Below are 26441 nucleotides of genomic sequence, written 5' to 3'. Positions count from 1 at the left end.
GGTGGCTCACACCTATAATCCCAGCACTTTGGGGGGCCAAGGTGGGAGGATGACTTGAGCCCAGGAGTTTGAGAGCAGCCTGGGCAATATACCAAGACCCTGACTCTACAAAAATAAAATAAAATAAAATCAGTCGGGTCTAGTGGCACAAAGTTGTAGTCCCAGCTACTTAGGAGGCTGAGGTGGGAGGATTTGCTTGAGCCTAGGAATTCAAGGCTGCAATGAGCCATAATCACACCACTGCATACCAGCCTGGGTGACAGAACAAGATCCTGTCTCAAAAAGAAAAAAAGAAGAAAAGAAAACTGCTTTTTATGAAAAAGATTCTAATAAGTATGGGCACAAAAAGAGGAAAAAACTAATACAATTAGTGAAAGAATATACAAATGTTTGTTTTAGTGTTGAATATTTATTATGGTTTTTCTCCAATGTGTCACTCCTTTGATGATATTATGTGCTGCCATGTATAATTTGTAGTGTTCTTGTAATAGTCTTCTTGAAGTGTTGTGATAGGTGCAGAAAACTGCCATGTCAGAAAAAAAAAAAAAACCTGAATCATACTAATCAGAAAAATAGATGAGTGAGGCAGACAACTAACAAGGAATTTCTGGCTTAATTTCTACACTTCACCAATTGGACCTAATAAAAATTGACAAAATGTTCCACCCAACAACCACAGAAGATACATTCTTCTCATTTGCACATGGCAGTACCTTAAGATCAACCACATATTTGGCCATGAAGCAAGTCTCAATAACTTTTTTTTTAATGAAATAACAACAAGAATATTTTTGGACCACAGAGGAATAAAAATAGAAGGCAGTATCAAGAAGACACTTCAAAATCACACAATAACATGGAAACTAAACAACTTGTTTCTTAATAACTTTTGAGTTAACGACAAAATTAAAGCAGAAATCAAATAATCATTTAGAATAAATGAAAACAGAGACACAATTTACCAAAATCTCTGGAATGCAGAAAAAGCACTATTAAGAAGAAAGTTTATAATGCTTAAATGGTTTGCCTATCTCAAAAAGCTAGAAAGATATCAAATTATCAATCTCACATCACACCTAAAAGACCTGAAAAAAAAAAAAAAAAAAAAACCAAGAACAAACTTATCCAAAGCTACCAGAATAAAATAAATGACAAAAATCACAGCAGAAATAAAATTGAGACCCAAAGGGCCATATAAAAGATTAATGAAATTGTAAGTTGTTTCTTTAAAAGAATACATGAGATTGACAGAATGTTAGGTAAACTAACAAAGAAAGAAGATTCAAATAAATACAATCAGAATTGATACCACAGAAATACAAAAGAACCTTAGAGACTATTATGAACACCTCTATGCACACAAACTAGAAATCTAGAGGAAATGAATAAATTCCTAGAAACACAAAACCTCCCAAGGATGAATTAGGAAGAAATTGAGATCCTGAACAGACCAATAGCAAGTTCAAAAAATATAAACCAGTAATAAAAAGCCTATTAACCAAGAAATGTCCTAGACCAATTAGTTCACAGTCAAATTCTGCCAGACATGCAAAGAAGAGCTGGTGCCAATCCCACCGAAACATTCCCCATAGAATTGAGGAGAAGGAACTCCTCCCTAACTCTTTCTATAAAACCAGCATCATTCTGATACCAAAATCGGACACAGGCACAACAAAAAAAGGAAACTACAGGCCAATTTTCCTGATGAACAGACACAAAAATCCTCAACAAAATACTAGCAAACTGAATCCAGCGACACATCAAAAAGTTAATTCACCATGATCAAATAGGCTTTATTCATGGGAGGCAAGGTTGGTTCAACACATGCAAATAAATAAATGTGATTCACCAAATGAACAAAATTTGCAAAAGACACAAACACAAGCAAAAATTTCATGATCATCAATAGATGCAGAAAAAGTTTTAAATGAAACCCAACATCTCTTCATGATAAAAACTGTCAATAAATTAGACATCAAAGGAATATACCTCAATATAATGAGTCATCTATGACAAACCCACAGCCAAGCTCATACTGAACTGGCAAAAGCTGGATGTGTTCCCCGTAAGAATCAGAACAAGACAGCGTTGCCCATTCTCACTATTCTGACTCAACATAGTACTGGTAGTCATAGCAGAGCAGTTATGCAAGGGAAAGAAAAAGAGGAAATCCAAATAGGAAAAGAATAAGTCAAACTATCTCTTTTCATAGACGATATTGCTGAATACCTAGAAAACCTTAAAGACTACCAAAAAATTCCAACAACTGATAAATAACTTCAGTAAAATTTCAGAATATATAATCAATGTACAAAAGTCAGTAAAAGTTGTATACAGCAATAACATCCAAGCTGAGAGCCAAATCAAGAATGCTATCCCATTTATAATGGCCACACACACACAAAAAAACACCTAGAAATGTATCTAACCGAGGAGGTGAAAGAACTCCACAAGAATCACAAAAATTTCTGCTGAATGAAATCACAGATGACACAAATTGAAAAACATTCCATGTTCATGGATGGGAAGAATGAGTATCATTAAAATGGCCATACTGCCCAAAGCAATCTCTAGATTTAACACTATTCCTATTAAACTGCCAATGTTGTTTTTCACAGAATTAATTAGGAAAAAAACTACTCTAAAATCTATATGGAATGAAAAAAAGAGCAGGAATCAACAAAGAAATCCTAAGCCAAAAAAAAAAAAAAAAGAAAGAAAGAAAGAAAAGAAAAAGAAAAAAGCCAGAGACAGCACACTATCCAACTTTAAACTATATTAGAAGACTGCATAACCAAAACACTACAGTACTGGTACAAAAACAGATACATAGACCAGTGGGACAGAATAGAGAACCTAGAAATAAAATCACACACCTACAACCAAGTGAACATCCACGAAACTGACAAAAATAAGCAATAGGGAAAGGACTCTCTATTCAATAAATAGTGCTGAGATAACTGCCTATCCATAGGCAGAATGAAACTAGCTCCTGTTCACTGCTCTGTGTCTTCTATTCCTAGAAGCCCAGTCTCTATTGCCCTGTGACCAGCAGGTATTGGGAGATCCGTAGCTAAGACACCAGAACCTGCTGCAAGCCTCGAAATGGAACTGTTGACATTCAGGGATGTAGCCACAGAATTCTCTCCAGAGGGTGGCAATGCCTGGGCACTGCACAGCAGAATTTGTCTACAAATCCGATGTTAGAGAGCTACAGAAACCTGGTCTCTCTGGCTTTGTGTTCTCGTTTCACCCAAGATCATTGACCAGAGCAGAGCATAAAAGATTCATTCCAAAAAGTAGTACTAAAAAGATATGGAAAATATAGACATAAGAATTTACAATTAATGAAATGCTGTAAGAGTGTGGATGAGGGTAAGATGCAGAAAGGAGGTTATATGAACTTAGCCAATGATTTTCAACTACGTAGAACAAAATATTTTTTTCAAATGTCCCACGTTTATTTACATATGAAACGTGTTTCGTACAGTTATGATGGATGGAGTGTACAACACCTGACAGCAGCAAGACCTTTTGAGGAACTGAACATTGACTATGGTATATCATGCAAGTATCTATATATACACAAAAGAATTCCTTTTCTTAAAAAAAAAGTACAAAACATGTTCAGGGATAAATACAAGATATAAAATGCAAAAGAAAACACAAAATGAAACCAAAAAACGTAACTATCGCAGAGAACTATAAACAGAAGGGACAGAAGAGTACCTCTACTGCATTTTAGTAAAGCAGAACTACCGACATTAAACATACTTCTTGAAATGGCAGAACTAATCCCTCGTGGCTCAGTGCTTAAGGTAACAGCCAGTTGCGATACACAGCCAGCTGCACTGATAAGTCGGTGGTTGACATCGTGCATGCCAACTCTAAGTACCAGAACGTTTGGCAGTAGCACGCAGAACAGGAAACGCCAACTCTTTTGACAACAAAGGATTAAGTCGACTTTTTTTTTTCTATCAAGAGCCAGAGAAATACTTGACATTCTTAGTTGTGTTTCTGTAATAGTTAATAAATTACATGACAAAAACCCGACTATATAGATCTATTGGTCTAACTACGTATTTGTAGCTTTTATAGTTGTCCAGTCCTTTTGTTACTTTCCCTCCTTGTGCTCTTAAAGCCAGCCTTGCAGATCTGCCCTGAAAACTAGTCCCATTTTTTTTTTTCTTTAGAATAGCCTTCCCCATTCCTCAAAATGAAATTGAGGAAATCAGCATTCCTTATTAGAGTCCTGGCTTCAGTTTTTATCCATGGCTGGGAAAGGAGCAACCGGCAAGGCTGCTTTAAACACCCTTCGGCATGGCCAGAAGTCAAAGGCACACCTACACTGGAGTGCGGTTGTCTCAAACGTGCACTCACTCCCTCAGAGCAGGTGCATTGAGGAGGTGCTAAGACATTTAAAAGTTCCTAGTGTTTTTGAGACCCACAATTACTTATAATTTATGTAGTGAATTTGAAAAATTAAAAACACTAAAAAAGCCTTTATTTTAGCCTGAAATTAATTAACCCATTCAAATTCAAAACATACAAAATCATTTATTTGAATTCAGGAACTGCCCCTGTTACTAAGAACTCTGTTTTAAAGAAAGAGTACAAAAAGAAAAATTCTAACCCAAAACAACTGAAAACGTGTTCCACTAAATACTGATACAAACATGTAACAAAGAGTATAAAAAGTTATTCATTTAAATATGTACAAACTCTTTTAAACTCAAATACTGTTTTAATACTTCACGAGGATATATACCACAAGGTGAAGAAGGATGGCATGTTGAAACAGAATATATTGCAACAGCCTAGACAGTACTGTTAACTCTATTATACTGCAAACTTTTTGTAACAAAAATGTCTTTTTTATTCCAGTGTGGACAGGGATTTTCCTCATGGAGCATCTGTGGCTATTTCTCGGCTGAGCTCATCCTTTTGGATTTGATGAAGGCCATGCCGTGTGTCCGCAGCACAATAAAAATAGAAGCAAATACTAAGAAGGTTGCTCAAAACCATAAAATTACATGGAAATCGAACAACCTGCTCCTGAATGACTGCTAGGTAAATAGTGAAATTAAGGCAGAAATAAAGAAATTCTTCAAAATCAAGGAAAACAAAGATACGACATTCCAGAATCTCTGTGACACAGCTAAAGCAGCGTTAAGAAGAAAGTTTATAGCATTAAATGCTCACATCAAAAAGTTAGAAAGACCTCAAATTAACAACATAGCATCACACCTAGAAGAACTAGAAAAACAAGATCAAACCAACCCAAAACTAGAAGACAAGAAATCACCGAAATCAGAGCTGAACTGAAATAAAGTGATGCATGAAAAAAACATACAAAAGATCAATGAAACCAGAAGTTTGTTTTTTTTTTTTAAGACTAAATAAGATAGATAAAACACTAACTAGACTAACAGAGGAAGAAAGAGAGAAAATCCCGATAAACTCAATCAAAATTGACAAAGGGGACATTATCAATGACCCTACAGAAATACGAAAAACTCTCAGAGACCATTATGAACACCTCTAGGCACACAAACTAGAAAACCTACAAAATGTGGAAAAATTCCTGAAAACAAAACAGCCCAAAATCGAACCAGGAAGAAACTGAAACCGTGAACAGACTAATAATGAGTTCTGAATTTGAATCAGTAATAAAATAATTTCCATATAATTTTATGATTTTGAGCAAGAAAAAGACCAGGATCAGATTAATTCACAGCCAAATTCTACCAGACGTATAAAGAAGAGCTGCTACCATCCCTGCCTGAAACTATTCCAAACAATTGAGGAGCAGAGACCCCTCACTAACTCATTCTATGAGGCAAGCATCATTCTGATACCAAAGCCTCAGAGATGTAACAAAGAAAAAACTACAGGCCAATATCCTTGATGAAAACAGATGCAGAAATCCTCAACAAAATACCAGCAAACTGAATCTACCATCACATCAAAAAGCTAATCCACCATAATCAAGCAGGGTTTATCCCTGGGATGCAAGGTTGGTTCAACGTATGCAAATCAATAAATGTGACTTATCACATAAACAGAACTAAAAACAAAAACCACATGATCATCTTAATAGATGCAGAAAAGACTTTTAATAAAATTCAACATCCCTTTATGTTAAAAACCCTTAATAAACTAGGTACTGAAAGAACATACCTCAAAATAATAAGAGCCATTTATGACAAACCCACAGCCAACATCACACTGAACAGGCAGAAGCTGGGAGCATTCCCCTTGAGAACTGGAACAAGACAAGGATGCCCACTCTCATCACCCCTATTCAACACAGTACTAGAAATCCTAGCCAGAACAATCAGGCAATAGAAAGAAATAAAGGCATCCAAATAGGAAGACTGGAAGTCAAACTATTTCTGTTTGCAGATAACATGAGTTTATACCTAGAAAACCCCACAGTCTCTGCCTAAAAGCTCCTAGATCTAATAAACAACTTCAGCAAAGTTTCAGGATACACAGTGAAGGTTCACAAATCAGCAGTATTTCTATACACCAACAATATCCAAGCTGAGTGCCAAATCAAGAATGCAATTTAATTCACAATAGACACACACATACACACACGAAAATACCAACGAATAAAGGTAACCAGGGAGGTGAAAGATCTCTACAACAAGAAAACAAGAATTACAAAACACTGCTGAAAGAAATCAGAGCTGACCCAAACAAACAGAAAAACATTCCATGCTCAAGGATAGGAAGAATCAATATTGTTAAAATTGCCATACATTACCAAAAGCAACCTCCAGATTCAATGTTATTTCTATCAAACTACCAATGTCATTTTTCACAGAATTAGAAAAAAAAAAAAACTATTCTAAAATTTATAAGGAACTAAAAAAGAGTGCAAATCACCCAAGCAATCCTAGGCAAAAAGAACAAAACAGGAGGCATCACACTACCTCACTTCAAACTATACTACAAGGCTACAGTAACCAAAACAGCATGGTATTGGTACAAAAACAGACACACAGACCATTAGAACAGGATAAAGAACCCAGAAATAAAGCCACACATTTACAACCAACTGATCTTTGGCAAAGGTGACAAAAACAAGCAATAGGAAAAGCACTTCCTATTCAATAAATGATTCTGGGATAACTTGCTATCTAGATGCCAGAATGAAACTGGACCCTTACTTATCACCATATACAAAATTTAACTCAAGAGGGATTAAAGACTCAAATGTAAGACTTCGAACTATAAAAACTGCCAGCACTTTGGGAGGCCAAGGCAGGTGGATCACCTGAGCTCAGGAGTTCAAGACCAGCCTGGGCAACATGGTGAAACCCCGTGTTTACCAAAAAAAAAAAAAAAAAAAAACCCCGAAGAATTGGCTGGACATGGTGGCACACATACACAGCTGTGGTCCCAGCTATTCAGAAGGCTGAGGTGGGAAGATTGTTTGAGCCTGGGAGGTGGAGATTGCAGTGAGTCAAAATCTCACCACCGCACTCCAGCCTAAGGGACAGAATGAGATCCCTCTCAAAAAAGAAAAAAATTCTGGAACTAAATAGTGTTAAGAATGTCCTAAATGTCGCTGAATGATACACTTTAAAGAGCTTAATCTTATGTAAATTTTTCCTCAATTTAGAAACTTTTTCAAATTCTTGAAAAAAGAACTATGTAACATATATAAATATATAAATATATACATAAACATAAATATATAGTATAAACATTTATAGCATACATATGTAATCTCTCTGCCATTTTGGGCTACCTTACCAATAAGGCAGAAGCAAACACATAAAAATTAAATATACATATATATATGTAGGGAAAATAAAGAGACATCAGACTGTTACTGTGTCTATGTAGAAAGGGAAGACATAAGAAATTCCATTTTGACCGGTACCTTGAAAAATTGCTTTGCTGAGATGTTGTTAATTTGTAACTTTGCCTCAGCCCCTTTGCCCCAACCTTGTGCTCACAGAAATATGTGTTGTATGGAATCAAGGTTTAAGGGATCTAGGGCTGTGCAGGACGTGCCTTGTTAACAAAATATTTACAGGCAGTATGCTTGGTAATAGTCATCGCCATTCTCTAGTCTCAATAAACCAGGGGCACAATGCACTGCGAAAAGCCGCAGGGACCTCTGCCTTGGAAAGCCGGGTATTGTCCAAGGTTTCTACCCATGTGATAGTCTGAAATGTGGCCTCATGGGATGAGAAAGACCTGACCGTCCCCCAGCCCAGCACCCGTAAAGGGTCTGTGCTGAGGTGGATTAGTAAAAGAGGAAGGCCTCTTGCAGTTGAGATAGAGAAAGGCCACTGTCTCCTGCCTGCTCCTGGGAACTGAATGTCTCAGTGTTAAAACCCAATTGTACATTTGTTCAATTTTGAGATAGGAGAAAAACTGCCCCATGGCAGGGGGCGAGACATGTTGGCAGCAATGCTGCTTTGTTATTCTTTACTCCACTGAGATGTTTGGGCAGAGAGAAAGAAAAATCTGGCCTACGCACACATCCAGGCATAGTACCTCCCCTTGAACTTAATTATGACACAGATTCTTTTGCTCATGTTTTTTTGCTGACCTCCTTATTATCACCCTGGTCTCCGACCACATTCCTCTTGGTGAGATAATGAAAATAATAATCAATAAAAACTGAGGGAACTCAGAGACCGGTGCTGGTGCAGGTCCTTGGTGTGCTGAGTACCGGTCTCCTGGGCCCACTGTTGTTTCTCTATACTGTGTCTCTGTGTCTTATTTCTTTTCTCAGTCTCTCATCCCACCTGATGAGATATACCCACAGGTGTGGAGGGGCAGGCCACCTCTTCATATATATAGATACACACACACACACACACATAAATATGCATATTTATAAATTTAGAAATACAGAACATAGGCGACTATTCAAAGAAACATATATATGAGCATATAAATATATAGAAAACATACATAAATATGTTTAATATAAAAATTTACACATATACATGTAGCACTCTGCCACTCTGGCATACTTTGCTCACACAGGGTAGAAGCAAACATATATACTCACATACATGTGTATGCACACACATAGGTATGTTTTTATATATGTACATACAACTACTTATATTTATTAATATATATAGAAATACATAAAAAGAGTAAATATATACATAAGGGTATTATTAAATTGAATTATCTTTGTCTTAAAGCTGCCTCCATACTTATTTTAAGTTTGGCCTAATGAATTCTCTATACATAGCTAGTTGTAACCTAACTTAATGTGTAAAAATAACTGTAATTTAACCCAAGACTATAGTCTTATAACATGTAACTATGTCTCAGCCAATGAAAACAGCTGAGCCTTCAGCCAATCAGAGGCTGAAAGCTGACAAAACATGACTATATAAGGCAAATGCCAACAGCAGCCAATCAGGCTGTTTCTGTGCACTTCTTTTTCTCTAGCTGTAAATATACCCTGCACATATGGTGGCATGGAGCGTTCTGAGCCATTTTTGGTGCAAACTGATGCCTGATTCCTAAATTGTTTCTTTGCTTAAATAAACTCTGCTAAATTTAATGTATGTAAAGTTCTTTTTTTTTTTAACAGATTAGTGTAGGAAATGCAATCTGAAGTAGAATTTCCATCAAACCCCAGAAGCATGGAGTGCCCAAGCTCAGCGACCCCCCAAGCCCGTTGTGCACACAGATCTCTCACAGCAGCAGAGGTCTGGGCAAGTTCTCTCTCAAATTTTGAAGTTCCAAGAATTTGTGTTTTGAGCTATGTATTTGTTTAAGCAAAAAAATTTTTTTTTATCCAGACTGGGTTTGGAAATTGATTCTGAAATAATAAATAAAAGCTAAGTGAGATCTTTAAACTAAATTTGTTGTAATTTTGTCTTTTGAGAGTTCTGGCAAGCTAGGTGGGATCCACCTCCCAAGACCCCTTGAGGAACGCAGGAAAGACACTACTGGCCCCTTTGCCCTCCTTCCGAGGGTTGTACATTCCTTTTAGGCCAGACTCTATTCTTTTTGCATTGAACCTTGATCCTTTTGGGTTTCGAATCCAGGGTTTTGTGCTGTGAGAGGGCAAATAACCTTGGGGTGGGTGCCAGTGGCCAGTTTGTGCTGTGAGATGACATATGGCCTTTTGAGGTCTGGGTAGCTGATGAGTCATTGGCAAAAAACTGAACTGAGTCCAACGTCAAATTGGATTTGACAGCGAACCGTATTGGATCCAGGTAGGAGGTCACTCAGTCTGACGATCAGATGGAAACTGGACTGGGCTCAGTAGATAGTAAGTTTGGCCTCCCTAAACATAACCTAGAGTTACAGTGGCGACAGTGGGGAAACCCTTACAAAGGTAAGCAGGTGCATGTCTTCCCAGTTACAGCAACTGCAGGGATTGAGAGTACTTGTACTTGTGCATGCAATCTAAAGACCCCTGTGCCCTAAGATGCCTGCCTTTTTTGCAAATAGCCAGGCCACTGGAAAAAGAATTGTCCCCTTTTACAGCAGCCATCTCATGGGTCATCCCTTTGACCTGGACTGTTTCCCCACTAAGGGAAGCTCCCAATGGCATCAGTCTTGGGACAACTATCAACTCATCTAATTAGCCCTCCCTGTTTTTTCTTTCTCTCTCTTTGATCCTGCTCCTCCCATAGGAACCCCTCAGTTGACTGAAACCACTCTTTTCAAACCCTTGCTGCCGCTTCTTTCTTATTGTCATGAACTTGGCTATGTTCCCAAAGTCTTAGTGAAAACAAAGCTTTCTGACTTAATTTCCTTGTTGAGAAGAAAAGGGTGGCCAGTAGCCAGGCTCGTGATAGAATTAATTGAATACGCCACCAAGTTGATTAATTCCTACCATGTTAAAAGAGACGCACTAACAATGCCAGTGACCATGTAACATGGATTTAAGCTACAAGTCGTAGAACCGTGATGAGAAGCCTCAGCTCTGTAAAACAGAGGGTGGAGGAAAGCATTTCCTCTCTCAAATGAGCTTTCCCGGGTATACTTCTTAAAGAATAGGAAGCTGAAGTGTTCAGGACTTTTATATCTATTCTACTTTGGCTTAGTTTAAATGATTGTTAGTTTATTAGCCTAGAAATGGCCAAGAAAACTTAAGGCTCAATAATTAGTTATAAATATGAAATATCCCCAATTTTTAAGATAAAAACAACTTGTAAATGTATTTGTCTGTAAAAATTGTGTGTATTTTTACAGAACGTCAATTTCTTTAAAACAAAGGGAGGGGAGTCTCTCATTTACATTAGTTTCTTTCATACCCTTGTGAACTTTGCAATTTCTATGTTTAGGAACTTATTTCTTATAGTTTTTCTGCGCTAAACTCTGTCCTGGTCAGTTCTAGAGTGTATGAAGAACCAAATGATGTAATTGCATGTGACCCGGCTGTAGTAGAACAAATGGGACTGTTAAGTAGGCAGGCTCTAATATTCCTGTCTGGTTTTGGTAAGTATTCGTTAGATAGGCTTTTTCTTTGAAAACCTGGGATTGAGAGGTTGATGAATGAAAATTAATCCTTTCACTTTGTTTTATATAGCTTTGCAATAATTAGGTCAGAGTGGAGTATCAAGGTCATGAGGGGGGCTGGTAACGTAGAAATAACGGGCTCTGATTGGGCAACCACTCATCTGAGTTCCTTCCATTTGACCTAATTAAGCTTGTGAAACTTACACTAAGCCCATGAGCTCATCTTTAAAAAGCTTTTATTAAAGGATTTTCAGCTGTTCCAAATGGGACTTATTAGTGGAATGTGTTTAAAACGATCATATCAGATGAATAAAAGGTATTTGATCCCTTGTTTCCTTAATAATAAAATGATGGCTTGGAAAAATAGGCTAGAGTCTAACCACAGTGCTATTATTAGGCTTTCTTGTTAAACATAGGTCTAAGCCTAAGTATGTCAATACAACAAATACTGTTCGTTTCTATTAAAAAAAAAAAAAAAGCCTTTCTGGCATAAGGACAGTTTTCATCTGGTTATTTTGAAACATTTTTGTAAGATAAATTTACATCTATAGAGAAAATTTTTATTTGTAAAGAGGGTTATGTCTCTGTGCACTGGAAGCGAGGGAGGACTAAACCGCTGGGAAGTCTTACGATAAAGAAGCCGTTGGCTTAAATCAGCAAAGCAAGCCGTCCCTTTGTTTAAGGTGTTTTTCCTGGCCATCCTGTCTTAACTAGAACTTTACCTACACCCTCCTTTTTGGTTTAGGCAAATGATGGTATCTAAACCTGAAGTCTCAGCTCTGTGCCTTTGAGATATAAATGTTCTACCACGTCTTCTCTAGAACCTGATAACTATCTCTTTAAAATGCAAGTCTAGGGAGATGACTCATCAGAAAAAAGAGGTATTTGGAAATTGTGCAAATTAAAGCAGCCCCTGACGCCAAAGTCTATACTTTCCTAAGTGAGTCAGTTCTGGCAGCTCGAACTGGATCAAGAGAGCCCTGCTGGGCAGGCCTGAAGAGCACCTGGATGCAGACACCTGAGGAGCCAGGTGCCTGAAACTTCCTCCACCTGCTCGAGGAATGCCAAAGCCCAGGTGCTGGCAGGACAACCCCTTCTGGCTGCCTAAGAGGTGGCAGAGGATGGAAACAAGGTCAGAGACAGAGTGTTGAACCCTGCCTCTCAGGTGGGTAGAAGATGCCTGTCACCAAACTAAGGCCCAGCTTGCCAGGTGAGGTGGGTGAACTGGTGACCCACCGAGAGAGTGGACGTCAGAACTACACGGTCCCGGACTTCACCTCGGCCAGCGAAGGAGAGAGAGGGTTAACGTTAACTGCACGAGGCCCACTCTAGCCTTAAACTCTGCAACGCAAACCCTTCCCTTGGAGGCAAAACAAACATGACAAGGAATTCTGAGGTCAGAGGACAAGAACCACGAGTTCCCTAGTGGGAGACTGATGAGGCAGTGTCCTTCCTGCCCTTGGTCTACTGGCTAAGAACCTTCCTCAGCCTGGCTTTTCCACATTGCACTTTCAGCTCTGTTTGCAATTTTCCTCCCTTAGTGCTGAGGGAATCCCAGTGTTTGATCCTGAAATCCATAGGTTCCTAATGGGTGGTTAAAAGAAACCTCAGTGAGAGAAGCAGAAAATGTTTCCTCTTCCTGAAAAACTGTAGAAAGGCAGGTACCATTCCCGGTGAGGATGTGGTCCTTGCAAATGTCTTTTTTATGTTTTATTTTATTTTGAGACGAAGTTTTGCTCTTGTCACCCAGGCTGGAGTGCAGTGGTGTAATCTCTGCTCACTGCAACCTCCACCTTCCGGGTTCAAGTGATTCTCCTGCCTCAGCCTCCCGAGTAGCTGGGATTACAGGCACCACAATTGGCTAATTTTTTATATTTTTAGTAGAGATGAGGTTTTGCCATGTTGGTCTCGAACTCCTGACCTCAGGTGATCCACCCGCTTCAGCCTCCCAAAGTGCTAGGATTACAGGAGTGAGCCACCGCGTCCAGCCTACAAATGTCTTTAAAGACAGCATGTTTCAGAGGCTGTAGCGGTGCCCTGTGAATGTGCCAAATCTCGCAGTCCCAGGAGCTCTGAGGGGCAGGCCAGGCTCCTTGCCAGGCTGATGGTACTAAAACCCTGCTCTCCAAGACATAACCTGATGACCCTGCAAGATGTCTTAATCGACTGTGGACCGTGAGAGTCTGCATCTTATTTTAATTAAGACAGGAAAAGAAAGAACAAAAGAGCAACTCCCGGGTTACAGAGAAACTGGATTTTAGTATAATATTCAAGTGTAGCATTGCTGATAATAACAAACATTTCCCCTCCCAAATGGTAAACACTTGCACTGCCTATTATACAAAAATTCAACCACCCCTCTGTTCCCCCCATATCTCCTCCCCAGTGACCCCCCTCTCATGCGGCCTCCTGAGCCTGGCCAGTGGTGAATGGCACTTTCAGGGGCATGAGACTCCACGTGAGTGGGACTCAGGTGGGCTCCCTTCTCCACGTGGGAGCTGGAGAAGCCGCCCTAGTACCAGCTGAAAGTGTCTGTGGTGTCCCTGCCGCTAAGGTAGAGGCCACCTCTGAACTGGTCTCGGGGTGTGAGCTGCTGCTGGTAGTGGGCTCTGCCCTGAGGGCCTGGTGGCTGGTCGGAAGGGCAGGCACACATGGGTGCCTCCCCAGGGACTCAGATCACCTGCCCTCCACAGCCCCTGCACTGTGTGCTCCAGGCACGTGCTGAGTGACTGGTCAGTCGCCAGGTCCCTATTGATCCCAGTCTCCAGAGATGATTTAGTGTCACTCCACAGAGGGGGAAACTGAGGCCCAGAGAAGTAAGATGACTCTCCCCAGTCACAGGGCTGGTCAGCAGTAGGGTTGGAGGTTAGTCCCTTACTGTCTCACTCCCTGAGCCCATCCATAGCCCAAGGCAGCCAACCTCTGCCCGCCCTGGTTCAGGCCCTGACTGGCCCCTGTGGTGGGTGATGTCTGTATTCCTGGCCTTTGTGCTCCCAGCCAACTGGGAGGGAGCAGCCAGCTGGTGTGACAGGTTGTAGCTATGGACAGAAGGGTGGCTGTGAGGCTACCAGGAGTCTCACCAGGGCCCCCTCCTAGGGCCTGTCCAGAGTGAGGTCTGGGTGTCCCAGGCATTGCCAGACCACAGGGTCTGATGCTGACCAAGAGGACATGGCCACAGGCTTTCCGAAGCGGGCCCCCAGGGAGAATGCAAACCTACTGTCCCAATTCCTGCCCTGGCTTTACACAGTCTCACCAAGCTGCTTCATGGTCCCAAACCAGGACCCAAGTGCTGCTTAGGCTCGAGATTGTAATTATTTGCAGCCAACTGGAACAGCGGACCTTCTTGGTTACTTTGCATTCCTGGAGCTAGAGGGAAAAACGGGGTGGTGACAGGGCCTGGTCAGGGATGCCGGAGGGGCCTGGTGGGGGTGCTGGATGGGGTGATGGCCAGTCTTTGCTCATAGAGAACCCCCTCCTCCTCTCCAGTCCTGTCCAGACCCCACCTGTTCTCAGAGCTGGCTCAAACAGCCGCTCCTCCAGGAAGGTGTCCTTGGTTTCAACCTGGTACTCCCACCCGCCAGTCTTCCTGGAGCGTCTCCTCCTTCCCTCTGTATCCCCATAAATCTAAGATGAGGGGGATGGATCTGCCCACTGCTGCTCACCTTATGACTCTTGCGAGGTTGATCAGTCTCCCCTGGAAAGCCGACAACTGAAGTCCATCAGAAAGGGTCCTCTGGCCCAGAGCCAGCCCCTGCCCACCCCTGTCATACTGCACCCAGGATGCAAGACCCAGGTCAGGTCTGGGTGACAAGAGGGCGATAAAGGGGCTGAGGCTCAGGGGCCTTCTAGCCTAACCTCTCTGGAGACAGCTGGGGAAACTGAGATTCCAAGCAGGAAGGTATGGCTCCAAGAGACTATTCTCATTAACCTGGAACATTTTTGCAAGCTGTTAGGTATAGAAGTCTGTCACAGGTAAGAGAAATGCTTTTCGAGGGCATGAGAGACAGCAGGGTTGTGACAATATTGAAGCACCACTGTGCAGGTTCACCAATTGCCACCACCGGGAGCCCCCTGAGAGCCATTGCAGATGCATGGCCCTACCCTGTAACCCCTGGACCTCCCCATGGTCTGGCGCCTAAAGGGTTATGCCTCATGGCGGGAAACAGGGCCCTCAGGATGCCCTGCCCACTCCAAGGTCTGCCTCTGCTCTGATTGGTCACTGACATTCAGATTGTCACCCAAATATAAAGACGTTAGCAGAAAGACTCATTCAATGCAAGTGGGCTCAGACACAGAAGGGAATTGGGTTGCAAAAAGCCCCTTTTGTTTCTTTTATTTTATTTTGGAAAAAACTTTTATTGTGAAAATTCACATAGATATATATTAAAAAATTCAATCATCGCGAAAGGATAGACAATGAACAAATGCATTCCCCTTCCACTCCAGATTCCCACCCCAGATCCAGAGCTCCTGAGCCCACTTCCCCCATCTCATCACGGATCCAGACCTCCTGAGCCCACTTAACCATCTCATCACAGATCCAGACCTCCTCAGCCCACTTCCCCCATCTCATCACAGATCCAGACCTCCTAGCCCACTTCCCCCATCTCATCACGGATCCAGACCTCCTGAGCCCACTTAACCATCTCATCACAGATCCAGACCTCCTGAGCCCACTTAACCATCTCCTCACAGATCCAGACCTCCTGAGCCCACTTCCCCCATCTCATCACGGATCCAGACCTCCTGAGCCCACTTCCCCCATCTCATCACGGATCCAGATCTCCTGAGCCCACTTAACCATCTCATCACGGATCCAGACCTCCTGAGCCCACTTCCCCCATCTCATCACGGATCCAGACCTCCTGAGCCCACTTAACCATCTCATCACGGATCCAGACCTCCTGAGCCCACTTCTCCCATCCCGTCATGGATCCAGACCTCCTGAGCCCACTTAACCATCTCATCATGGATCCAGACCTCCTGAGCCCACTTCCCCCATCTCATCACAGATCCAGACCTCCTGAGCCCACTTCCCCCATCTCATCACGGATCCAGACCTCCTGAGCCCACTTAACCATCTCATCACAGATCCAGACCTCCTGAGCCCACTTCCCCCATCTCATCACGGATCCAGACCTCCTGAGCCCACTTAACCATCTCATCATGGATCCAGACCTCCTGAGCCCACTTAACCATCTCATCACAGATCCAGACCTCCTGAGCCCACTTAACCATCTCATCACAGATCCAGACCTCCTGAGCCCACTTCCCCCATCTCATCACGGATCCAGACCTCCTGAGACAACTTAACCATCTCATCACAGATCCAGACCTCCTGAGCCCACTTCCCCCATCTCATCACGGATCCAGAACTCCTGAGCCCACTTCCCCCATCTCATCACGGATCCAGACCTCCTGAGCCCACTTCCCCCATCTCATCATGGATCCAGACCTCCTGAGCCCACTTAACCATCTCATCACGGATCCAGACCTCCTGAGCCCACTTAACCATCTCATCACAGATCCAGACCTCCTGAGCCCACTTCCCCCATCTCATCACGGATCCAGACCTCCTGAGCCCACTTCCCCCATCTCATCACGGATCCAGACCTCCTGAGCCCACTTCCCCCATCTCATCATGGATCCAGACCTCCTGAGCCCACTTAACCATCTCATCACAGATCCAGACCTCCTGAGCCCACTTCCCCATCTCATCACGGATCCAGACCTCCTGAGCCCACTTAACCATCTCATCATGGATCCAGACCTCCTGAGCCCACTTAACCATCTCATCACGGATCCAGACCTCCTGAGCCCACTTCCCCCATCTCATCACGGATCCAGACCTCCTGAGCCCACTTAACCATCTCATCACGGATCCAGACCTCCTGAGCCCACTTAACCATCTCATCACAGATCCAGACCTCCTGAGCCCACTTAACCATCTCATCATGGATCCAGACCTCCTGAGCCCACTTAACCATCTCATCACGGATCCAGACCTCCTGAGCCCACTTCTCCCATCCCGTCATGGATCCAGACCTCCTGAGCCCACTTAACCATCTCATCATGGATCCAGACCACCTGAGCCCACTTCCCCCATCTCATCACAGATCCAGACCTCCTGAGCCCACTTCCCCCATCTCATCACGGATCCAGACCTCCTGAGCCCACTTAACCATCTCATCACAGATCCAGACCTCCTGAGCCCACTTCCCCCATCTCATCACGGATCCAGACCTCCTGAGCCCACTTAACCATCTCATCACAGATCCAGACCTCCTGAGCCCACTTAACCATCTCATCATGGATCCAGACCTCCTGAGCCCACTTAACCATCTCATCACGGATCCAGACCTCCTGAGCCCACTTCTCCCATCCCGTCATGGATCCAGACCTCCTGAGCCCACTTAACCATCTCATCACGGATCCAGACCTCCTGAGCCCACTTAACCATCTCATCACAGATCCAGACATCCTGAGCCCACTTAACCATCTCATCACAGATCCAGACCTCCTGAGCCCACTTCCCCCATCTCATCACGGATCCAGACCTCCTGAGCCCACTTAACCATCTCATCACAGATCCAGACCTCCTGAGCCCACTTCCCCCATCTCATCACGGATCCAGACCTCCTGAGCCCACTTCCCCCATCTCATCACGGATCCAGACCTCCTGAGCCCACTTCCCCCATCTCATCATGGATCCAGACCTCCTGAGCCCACTTAACCATCTCATCACGGATCCAGACCTCCTGAGCCCACTTAACCATCTCATCACAGATCCAGACCTCCTGAGCCCACTTCCCCCATCTCATCACGGATCCAGACCTCCTGAGCCCACTTCCCCCATCTCATCACGGATCCAGACCTCCTGAGCCCACTTCCCCCATCTCATCATGGATCCAGACCTCCTGAGCCCACTTCCCCATCTCATCACGGATCCAGACCTCCTGAGCCCACTTAACCATCTCATCACGGATCCAGACCTCCTGAGCCCACTTAACCATCTCATCACAGATCCAGACCTCCTGAGCCCACTTAACCATCTCATCATGGATCCAGACCTCCTGAGCCCACTTAACCATCTCATCACGGATCCAGACCTCCTGAGCCCACTTCCCCCATCTCACCACGGATCCAGACCTCCTGAGCCCACTTAACCATCTCATCACGGATCCAGACCTCCTGAGCCCACTTCTCCCATCCCATCATGGATCCAGACCTCCTGAGCCCACTTAACCATCTCATCATGGATCCAGACCTCCTGAGCCCACTTAACCATCTCATCACAGATCCAGACCTCCTCAGCCCACTTCCCCCATCTCATCACAGATCCAGACCTCCTGAGCCCACTTAACCATCTCATCATGGATCCAGACCTCCTGAGCCCACTTCCCCCATCTCATCACGGATCCAGACCTCCTGAGCCCACTTAACCATCTCATCATGGATCCAGACCTCCTGAGCCCACTTAACCATCTCATCACAGATCCAGACCTCCTGAGCCCACTTAACCGTCTCATCACAGATCCAGACCTCCTGAGCCCACTTCCCCCATCTCATCATGGATCCAGACCTCCTGAGCCCACTTAACCATCTCATCACAGATCCAGACCTCCTGAGCCCACTTCCCCCATCTCATCACGGATCCAGACCTCCTGAGCCCACTTAACCATCTCATCATGGATCCAGACCTCCTGAGCCCACTTCCCCCATCTCATCACGGATCCAGACCTCCTGATCCCACTTCCCCCATCTCATCACGGATCCAGACCTCCTGAGCCCACTTAACCATCTCATCACGGATCCAGACCTCCTCAGCCCACTTCCCCCATCTCATCACAGATCCAGACCTCCTGAGCCCACTTAACCATCTCATCACAGATCCAGACCTCCTGAGCCCACTTCCCCCATCTCATCACGGATCCAGACCTCCTGAGCCCACTTAACCATCTCATCACAGATCCAGACCTCCTGAGCCCACTTCCCCCATCTCATCACGGATCCAGACCTCCTGAGCCCACTTCCCCCATCTCATCACGGATCCAGACCTCCTGAGCCCACTTCCCCCATCTCATCATGGATCCAGACCTCCTGAGCCCACTTAACCATCTCATCACGGATCCAGACCTCCTGAGCCCACTTAACCATCTCATCACAGATCCAGACCTCCTGAGCCCACTTCCCCCATCTCATCACGGATCCAGACCTCCTGAGCCCACTTCCCCCATCTCATCACGGATCCAGACCTCCTGAGCCCACTTCCCCCATCTCATCATGGATCCAGACCTCCTGAGCCCACTTAGCCATCTCATCACAGATCCAGACCTCCTGAGCCCACTTCCCCATCTCATCACGGATCCAGACCTCCTGAGCCCACTTAACCATCTCATCATGGATCCAGACCTCCTGAGCCCACTTAACCATCTCATCACAGATCCAGACCTCCTGAGCCCACTTAACCATCTCATCACGGATCCAGACCTCCTGAGCCCACTTCCCCCATCTCATCACGGATCCAGACCTCCTGAGCCCACTTAACCATCTCATCACGGATCCAGACCTCCTGAGCCCACTTAACCATCTCATCACAGATCCAGACCTCCTGAGCCCACTTAACCATCTCATCATGGATCCAGACCTCCTGAGCCCACTTAACCATCTCATCACGGATCCAGACCTCCTGAGCCCACTTCCCCCATCTCATCACGGATCCAGACCTCCTGAGCCCACTTAACCATCTCATCACGGATCCAGACCTCCTGAGCCCACTTCTCCCATCCCATCATGGATCCAGACCTCCTGAGCCCACTTAACCATCTCATCATGGATCCAGACCTCCTGAGCCCACTTAACCGTCTCATCACAGATCCAGACCTCCTCAGCCCACTTCCCCCATCTCATCACAGATCCAGACCTCCTGAGCCCACTTAACCATCTCATCATGGATCCAGACCTCCTGAGCCCACTTCCCCCATCTCATCACGGATCCAGACCTCCTGAGCCCACTTAACCATCTCATCATGGATCCAGACCTCCTGAGCCCACTTAACCATCTCATCACAGATCCAGACCTCCTGAGCCCACTTAACCGTCTCATCACAGATCCAGACCTCCTGAGCCCACTTCCCCCATCTCATCATGGATCCAGACCTCCTGAGCCCACTTAACCATCTCATCACAGATCCAGACCTCCTGAGCCCACTTCCCCCATCTCATCACGGATCCAGACCTCCTGAGCCCACTTAACCATCTCATCATGGATCCAGACCTCCTGAGCCCACTTCCCCCATCTCATCACGGATCCAGACCTCCTGATCCCACTTCCCCCATCTCATCACGGATCCAGACCTCCTGAGCCCACTTAACCATCTCATCACAGATCCAGACCTCCTCAGCCCACTTCCCCCATCTCATCACAGATCCAGACCTCCTGAGCCCACTTCCCCCATCTCATCACGGATCCAGACCTCCTGAGCCCACTTAACCATCTCATCACGGATCCAGACCTCCTGAGCCCACTTAACCATCTCCTCACAGATCCAGACCTCCTGAGCCCACTTCCCCCATCTCATCACGGATCCAGACCTCCTGAGCCCACTTCCCCCATCTCATCACGGATCCAGACCTCCTGAGCCCACTTAACCATCTCATCACGGATCCAGACCTTCTGAGCCCACTTAACCATCTCATCACGGATCCAGACCTCCTGAGCCCACTTAACCATCTCATCACGGATCCAGACCTCCTGAGCCCACTTAACCATCTCATCACGGATCCAGACCTCCTGAGCCCACTTAACCATCTCATCACAGATCCAGACCTCCTGAGCCCACTTTCCTGATCTCATCACCAGTGATTTCTTGGGCTCTGCATTCGTTTTCTATTGCTGCTGCAACAAACAGCTACAGACTCAGTGGCTTCCATTTCTGTCTTACAGTTCTGGTTACCAGAAGTCCTAAGAGGATCTCACCCGGCTAAAGTCAAGGTGCTGGTAGGGCTGTGTCCCTTCTGGAGGTTCAAGGGAAGAATCAGGTCCCTGCCGCCTCCAGCTTCTAGGGGCTCCAGCATCTAGATTTGTGGCCTCTTTTCTCCATCCTCAAAGCCAGCAACAGCAGGCGAAGTCCTCGCCCGTCATACATCACTCTCCCTTCTGCCTCCTTCAACTCTTTGTTTTATATTTAGGGGGAATGAGTACAGGATTCCTTCATAGTCAAAAAGCTCCTTATAGAGAAGTTTGGAACTTTCAGTACAGCTTTGTCTTTTTTGCCATTTTAATTTTCCATTTAATTTAAGTGTATTCTCTCATTTGACCTTCATACTCTGTGGAGAAATATTTCTATTTCAGCTTGCATTGATAGACTGCTTCCACACAGCCCCCACATTACCCAACCACCCAGCAGAGATCCTCATTCCCATGAAACATAAACTGAGGCCCAGGGAGGCTAAGAGTCCTGCCAGGATTATTCACCTTCCAAGGTAAGGAGCCAGTTCCAGACCCGGGTTTGTGCAGCCCTAAGCTCCCCCGTCTTTCTACAATGGTAGATTTAGACTACAGTAATCTGGCAAGTGTGGTCAGAAAATGGCCAAGTTGGATTTAGATGATGTTCTCTATAAATCCATTATCCTCTCCCATGTAAGCAAGGCAAAGCACTCCAGGCCATGGGGAGTCCCTGAAGACTCGAACTGCAGTGACCACATCAGGAGGTTGCAGGTTGACCAGAACTCACCGACACAGCAGGAGAACAGCTTGGAACCTGCACCCCAGCCAAGACCCAGTGCCTTGGACTGGGGGAGAAAACATGTAGCCATTCCTCTCTCTCTCTGCTGTCTAGAGGGGATTCTGGCTTTTCTTGTCAGAGCCACCCCTTTCCCTCCTCTTAAAGTTCATGGTGGTTTTTTAAGGAAAGGGAGAAGAGAAGTGCATGGTGTGATAGGGCAGAAAGAGAAGAAAACGGAGGAGAGGAGGGGACTTTCCCATGAGCAGGCAGAAGAAGAAAAGGCAGCTGTGGTGTGTGATGGACATTGATGCAGCGGTGTCCAGTGTGGGGTCAGCCCTAGAGGAGAGACAGAGAGAGAGACAGACAATGAGAGAGTCCTGACCTTTATGATTAACATGGGATCTGCCTGCAAATGCTGTTTAGGGCCATCACCTCTTCCTGTGCTGCTATTTTTGAGAGTGATGCTCCTGAGCCCCATGACCCAGTCAAGCTTGATGTCCCCTTGAGCCACATTCAGTGCTGGGAGTCCAGTGTGACCTGGCCGGATCTTGCTGCATTAAGAACAGGGCAGATATTGACCCCAGTGTAGGGGCTGGATGTGAACAGGCAACAGCTGCATTTCTGAGTCAGAAAGACTTGGTTAATTGCTAATTGCTTAGGCAAGTAATTTAATTTTGAGTCAGATTCCTCAGCTATAAAATGCAGATGACAATACTTATTCCTCCGGGTTGTGGGGAAAATGGAGATTCTAAGCACGATGTCTATTTCTCAGAAAGCTATCAATTTGGTGGCTTATTTTCCTTTCTACCTTCACAAGTGGCTATCCCGGCCACCCAAACAGACCCTGGACTCTCAAGTGGATGGGGTCCCGTTTGCACAGGGCATAAACTAACAGTCTGCGTTAAGTCTATACTTACCACTTAGTGAGCATTATGTCCCCTCAGGGGCCTATGTGGGCACCCATCTCTTCTGCAGCACCTTTCCTCCCCACTGCTGGGTCTGCACACCACCCCCTTCTTGGGTAAAGCCTCTGATCAGTGATGACCTTGGTATGGTGGTGATGGTCAGTCTTGGCATCAAATGAGCTAAGTTATATCATCAGTTATTCAATAAAACACTCATCTAGGTGTCAACGTGAAAGCATTTTGTGACATTGTTATGTACATGTTGTTACAAATGTTCATGACGCGTTTACTACAGCATAGAATTTTCCTGGGGGCCAGCCTGAAGTCTGTCCCACAGGTCATAGCCATGTTACACACAGTCACAGGGGCCAATAGATTAAATTATTTTCTCTTGAGAACTAAAAGTAAAATCCTAAGCCCCCCATCCGACTTAACAGACCCCCTCTTGGCCAACGAACCTCAAATAAATCTTAAAATTGAGTTCTTGGCCATGACAGGACAGGAGGTCAGACATACTTCCCTGTACGTCCCTCCCTCTTATGGTTTAGACCCAACAACTGAAAAGCATTAATGTTAAAATAGAGACTGTGAGACTGACAGAACAGACTCTTTGTGGCAATAAGACCCCAAATGATAAACAGGACCTAGGGCCATGCCAGGCAAGGGTTAAGTCTTGCACCCTACCCTTAACGAATGAACTAGGTTCTAACTACCACATGGTTTTTATTTTTCTCTAGCAGCCAAGCAAGCACTGGCCGTGAGAGAAGCAGGATTAAAACAATTACAACTCGCCCAGTTCACAGGCACTGAGTAACTGACCTCCTGCCCCACCAACCTTAACAACAGTTTTCAGTGGACAAGGGACTGATTTCAGTAACTTCCTCCTGATAAGAGACCATCCTCCATGGACTGGTTCTGGCCAGTTTTAGAGGCTGTGCCTTTACAGAGGCTGTGTACCTTCATGTCCCTGCTTCACTTTTTGATGTGTAGGGCCTAATTATAATACATTTAAATGTCAAGTCTCCACCCCAGAATGAACATGCATGTTTATTGAATACGCATGTGTTAGAACCTCTTTTATGAGTATTCTCATAAAATGATATAGCTTCTCCGATATCCTGTTGAATATGTATAGGTAGCCAACTCATTCGGCTCAAATTCCTGTCCTCTCCTTCCCTCCCTAGAAGTGCCTGCCTCTGGCCTTGGCTGTAGGCCACACTTCCCAGCCTGTCATAATGGCCACCTTGCAGGCTGCAAACCTTTATAAGAAATAAAGCTCTCTTTTCTAAATTTATAAATTGTGTGATTTTTCAGTTGACAATCTCTTTCTACACACACACACACACACACACACACGCAATTTATACAGAAAGAAATCTGGAGAGTATATGTGGGAATGGATATTAAGTGTGTGGCACAATGGCAGAAGTAACATAAAGTTGGATTAGGCTAAATGTATTAATGTGGGCCCACTAAACAGAGATTCTGGATTCAGGGTTGCAGGTCAAAGCTTTCGAAAGGGCTCCAAGGGTTGGTTTGATCAGTTACTTGGTTGGTTGCCTGATTGGTTGGTTGGTGCTTGATTGGTTGCTTCATGGCTTGCTTGGTTGTTTGGTTGGTTTGTTGCTTGCTTGCTTTCTTGCTTGTTTGGTTGGTTTGTGTCTTGCTTGCTTGCTTGCTTGCTTGCTTGCTTGCTTGCTTGCTTGTTGGTTGATTTGTTGGCTGTTTGCTTGTTTGTTTGGTTGCTTGGTTGGTTGGTTGAAACAGAATCAGAGTTTACCTAAGGTACACAAAGTTGAGATGCCACAACTTCCTTGGTTTATGTGCACAGGAAGGTTGTGCACATAACTTTCCTGTGCACATGAGGAAGATTGGATTTATTATGTCAGACCTGCTCACTCACACTGGAGGGTTTAGAGAACATACTTCTCACAACGATCACGAGAAAGAATATTGTGAGAGGAGCCCAGTATCCTGGAAGAGCTTTGAGCTTGTGCTCTCAGTAGGCAAAATGTTACAGCAGGAATTGCTGCTACTGGACTGGGATCTTTAAATAAAACGAGGATAATTGAATCCTGGGGTGGCAGGGAACATGAGCTGCCCTTAATCATCAAAGATGAGGTAAGTGTGATCACCACAGTGGAAAGCAGTGTTAAAGCAGCAGTCAGAATGGTTTGACTCACAGAAACCCACAGCGTTGTGCAGTCCACGATATCCACAGGGGAGAGCTAATGGGCTGTACCAAAGTCTTACTTGTTCTTTAAAAAATGAAGAATTCTAGGTCAACTGAATAGAAGACTAACTCAAGTTAATGACACACGGATCTAAAACCCTCTGTCAATTCCCAGACTTGAGCCAGTTCACAGGCCCACAACCCCTTAAGTGAAGGGGAGGCTGGGTGATCTTGGGGAAGTATGCTGCTACATTGCCAAAATTTTACATTGTTAATCTTTCTCCCAGTCTTCCCCAAAGGTACCTACAGCCTTCTACCAGTATGACTGTGACTTGGGGAAAAAAAAAATTCTCAGATATTTGGGGAATTAGTGGACACTCGCTCTGATTTGGCAGGAATTCCCAGAGACCAAAAACATCACTGTGGTCCACCGGAGTAGGGACTTATGGAGGTCAGCTGGTGAATGGAGTGTTAGCTCATGTCTGTATCACAGTGGATCCAATGTGTTCCTGAACCCACCCTGTGGCTGGAATAGACACATACCCAGCAACTTTCAGCATCCCTACGTTTGTTGTCTCACCTATGGACTGAGGACAATTATGATAGGAAAACCCAATTATAAGGCACTAGGACTGGTTCGACCTAGTGAAATAGTAAACCAAAAGCAAGAGTGCATTGAGTGCTATGTAAATGCTCTCCAAAGTGGCCTTGGTGGAGAAGGGTTTCAATAATCAAGCAGATAGGATGACCTGTTCTGTGCTTCTTTCCCCAGCCACCCCTGTCATTGCTCAATGGGCTCATGGATACAGTGGCCATGGTGGCGGGGTCGGAGGTGATGCCTGGGCTCTGCAACATGGACTTCCACTCCCAAGGCAACCTGGCTGTGGCTCTGAACCACTTCCATCATAAAAGGGGCAGAGTCTCGTTCTCACTGAAACAGACACTATATATGAGAATTTCCCCTCCTACCCTCAATGTTCCTGTCACCATACAATTTACACCTGATAAATTGTGCTTCATAAAAATTACACTACTGTCTAGACTTACAGAGTGCCTTATCCATCCTTGTGGTCTCCCACACAAATTGGTTCTCATCATCACTATTACCCCTAGTGACACACTAGCAAAATTTTCATTTCCTGTCCCTCAATCTTATGCTCTGCTGGTCTA

Source organism: Macaca fascicularis, chromosome 13 (assembly GCF_037993035.2).
Source record: "Macaca fascicularis isolate 582-1 chromosome 13, T2T-MFA8v1.1".
NCBI classification, from domain to species: domain Eukaryota; kingdom Metazoa; phylum Chordata; class Mammalia; order Primates; family Cercopithecidae; genus Macaca; species Macaca fascicularis.
The sequence above is the reverse complement of the archived record's forward strand: the minus strand, read 5'-3'. Positions refer to the sequence as shown.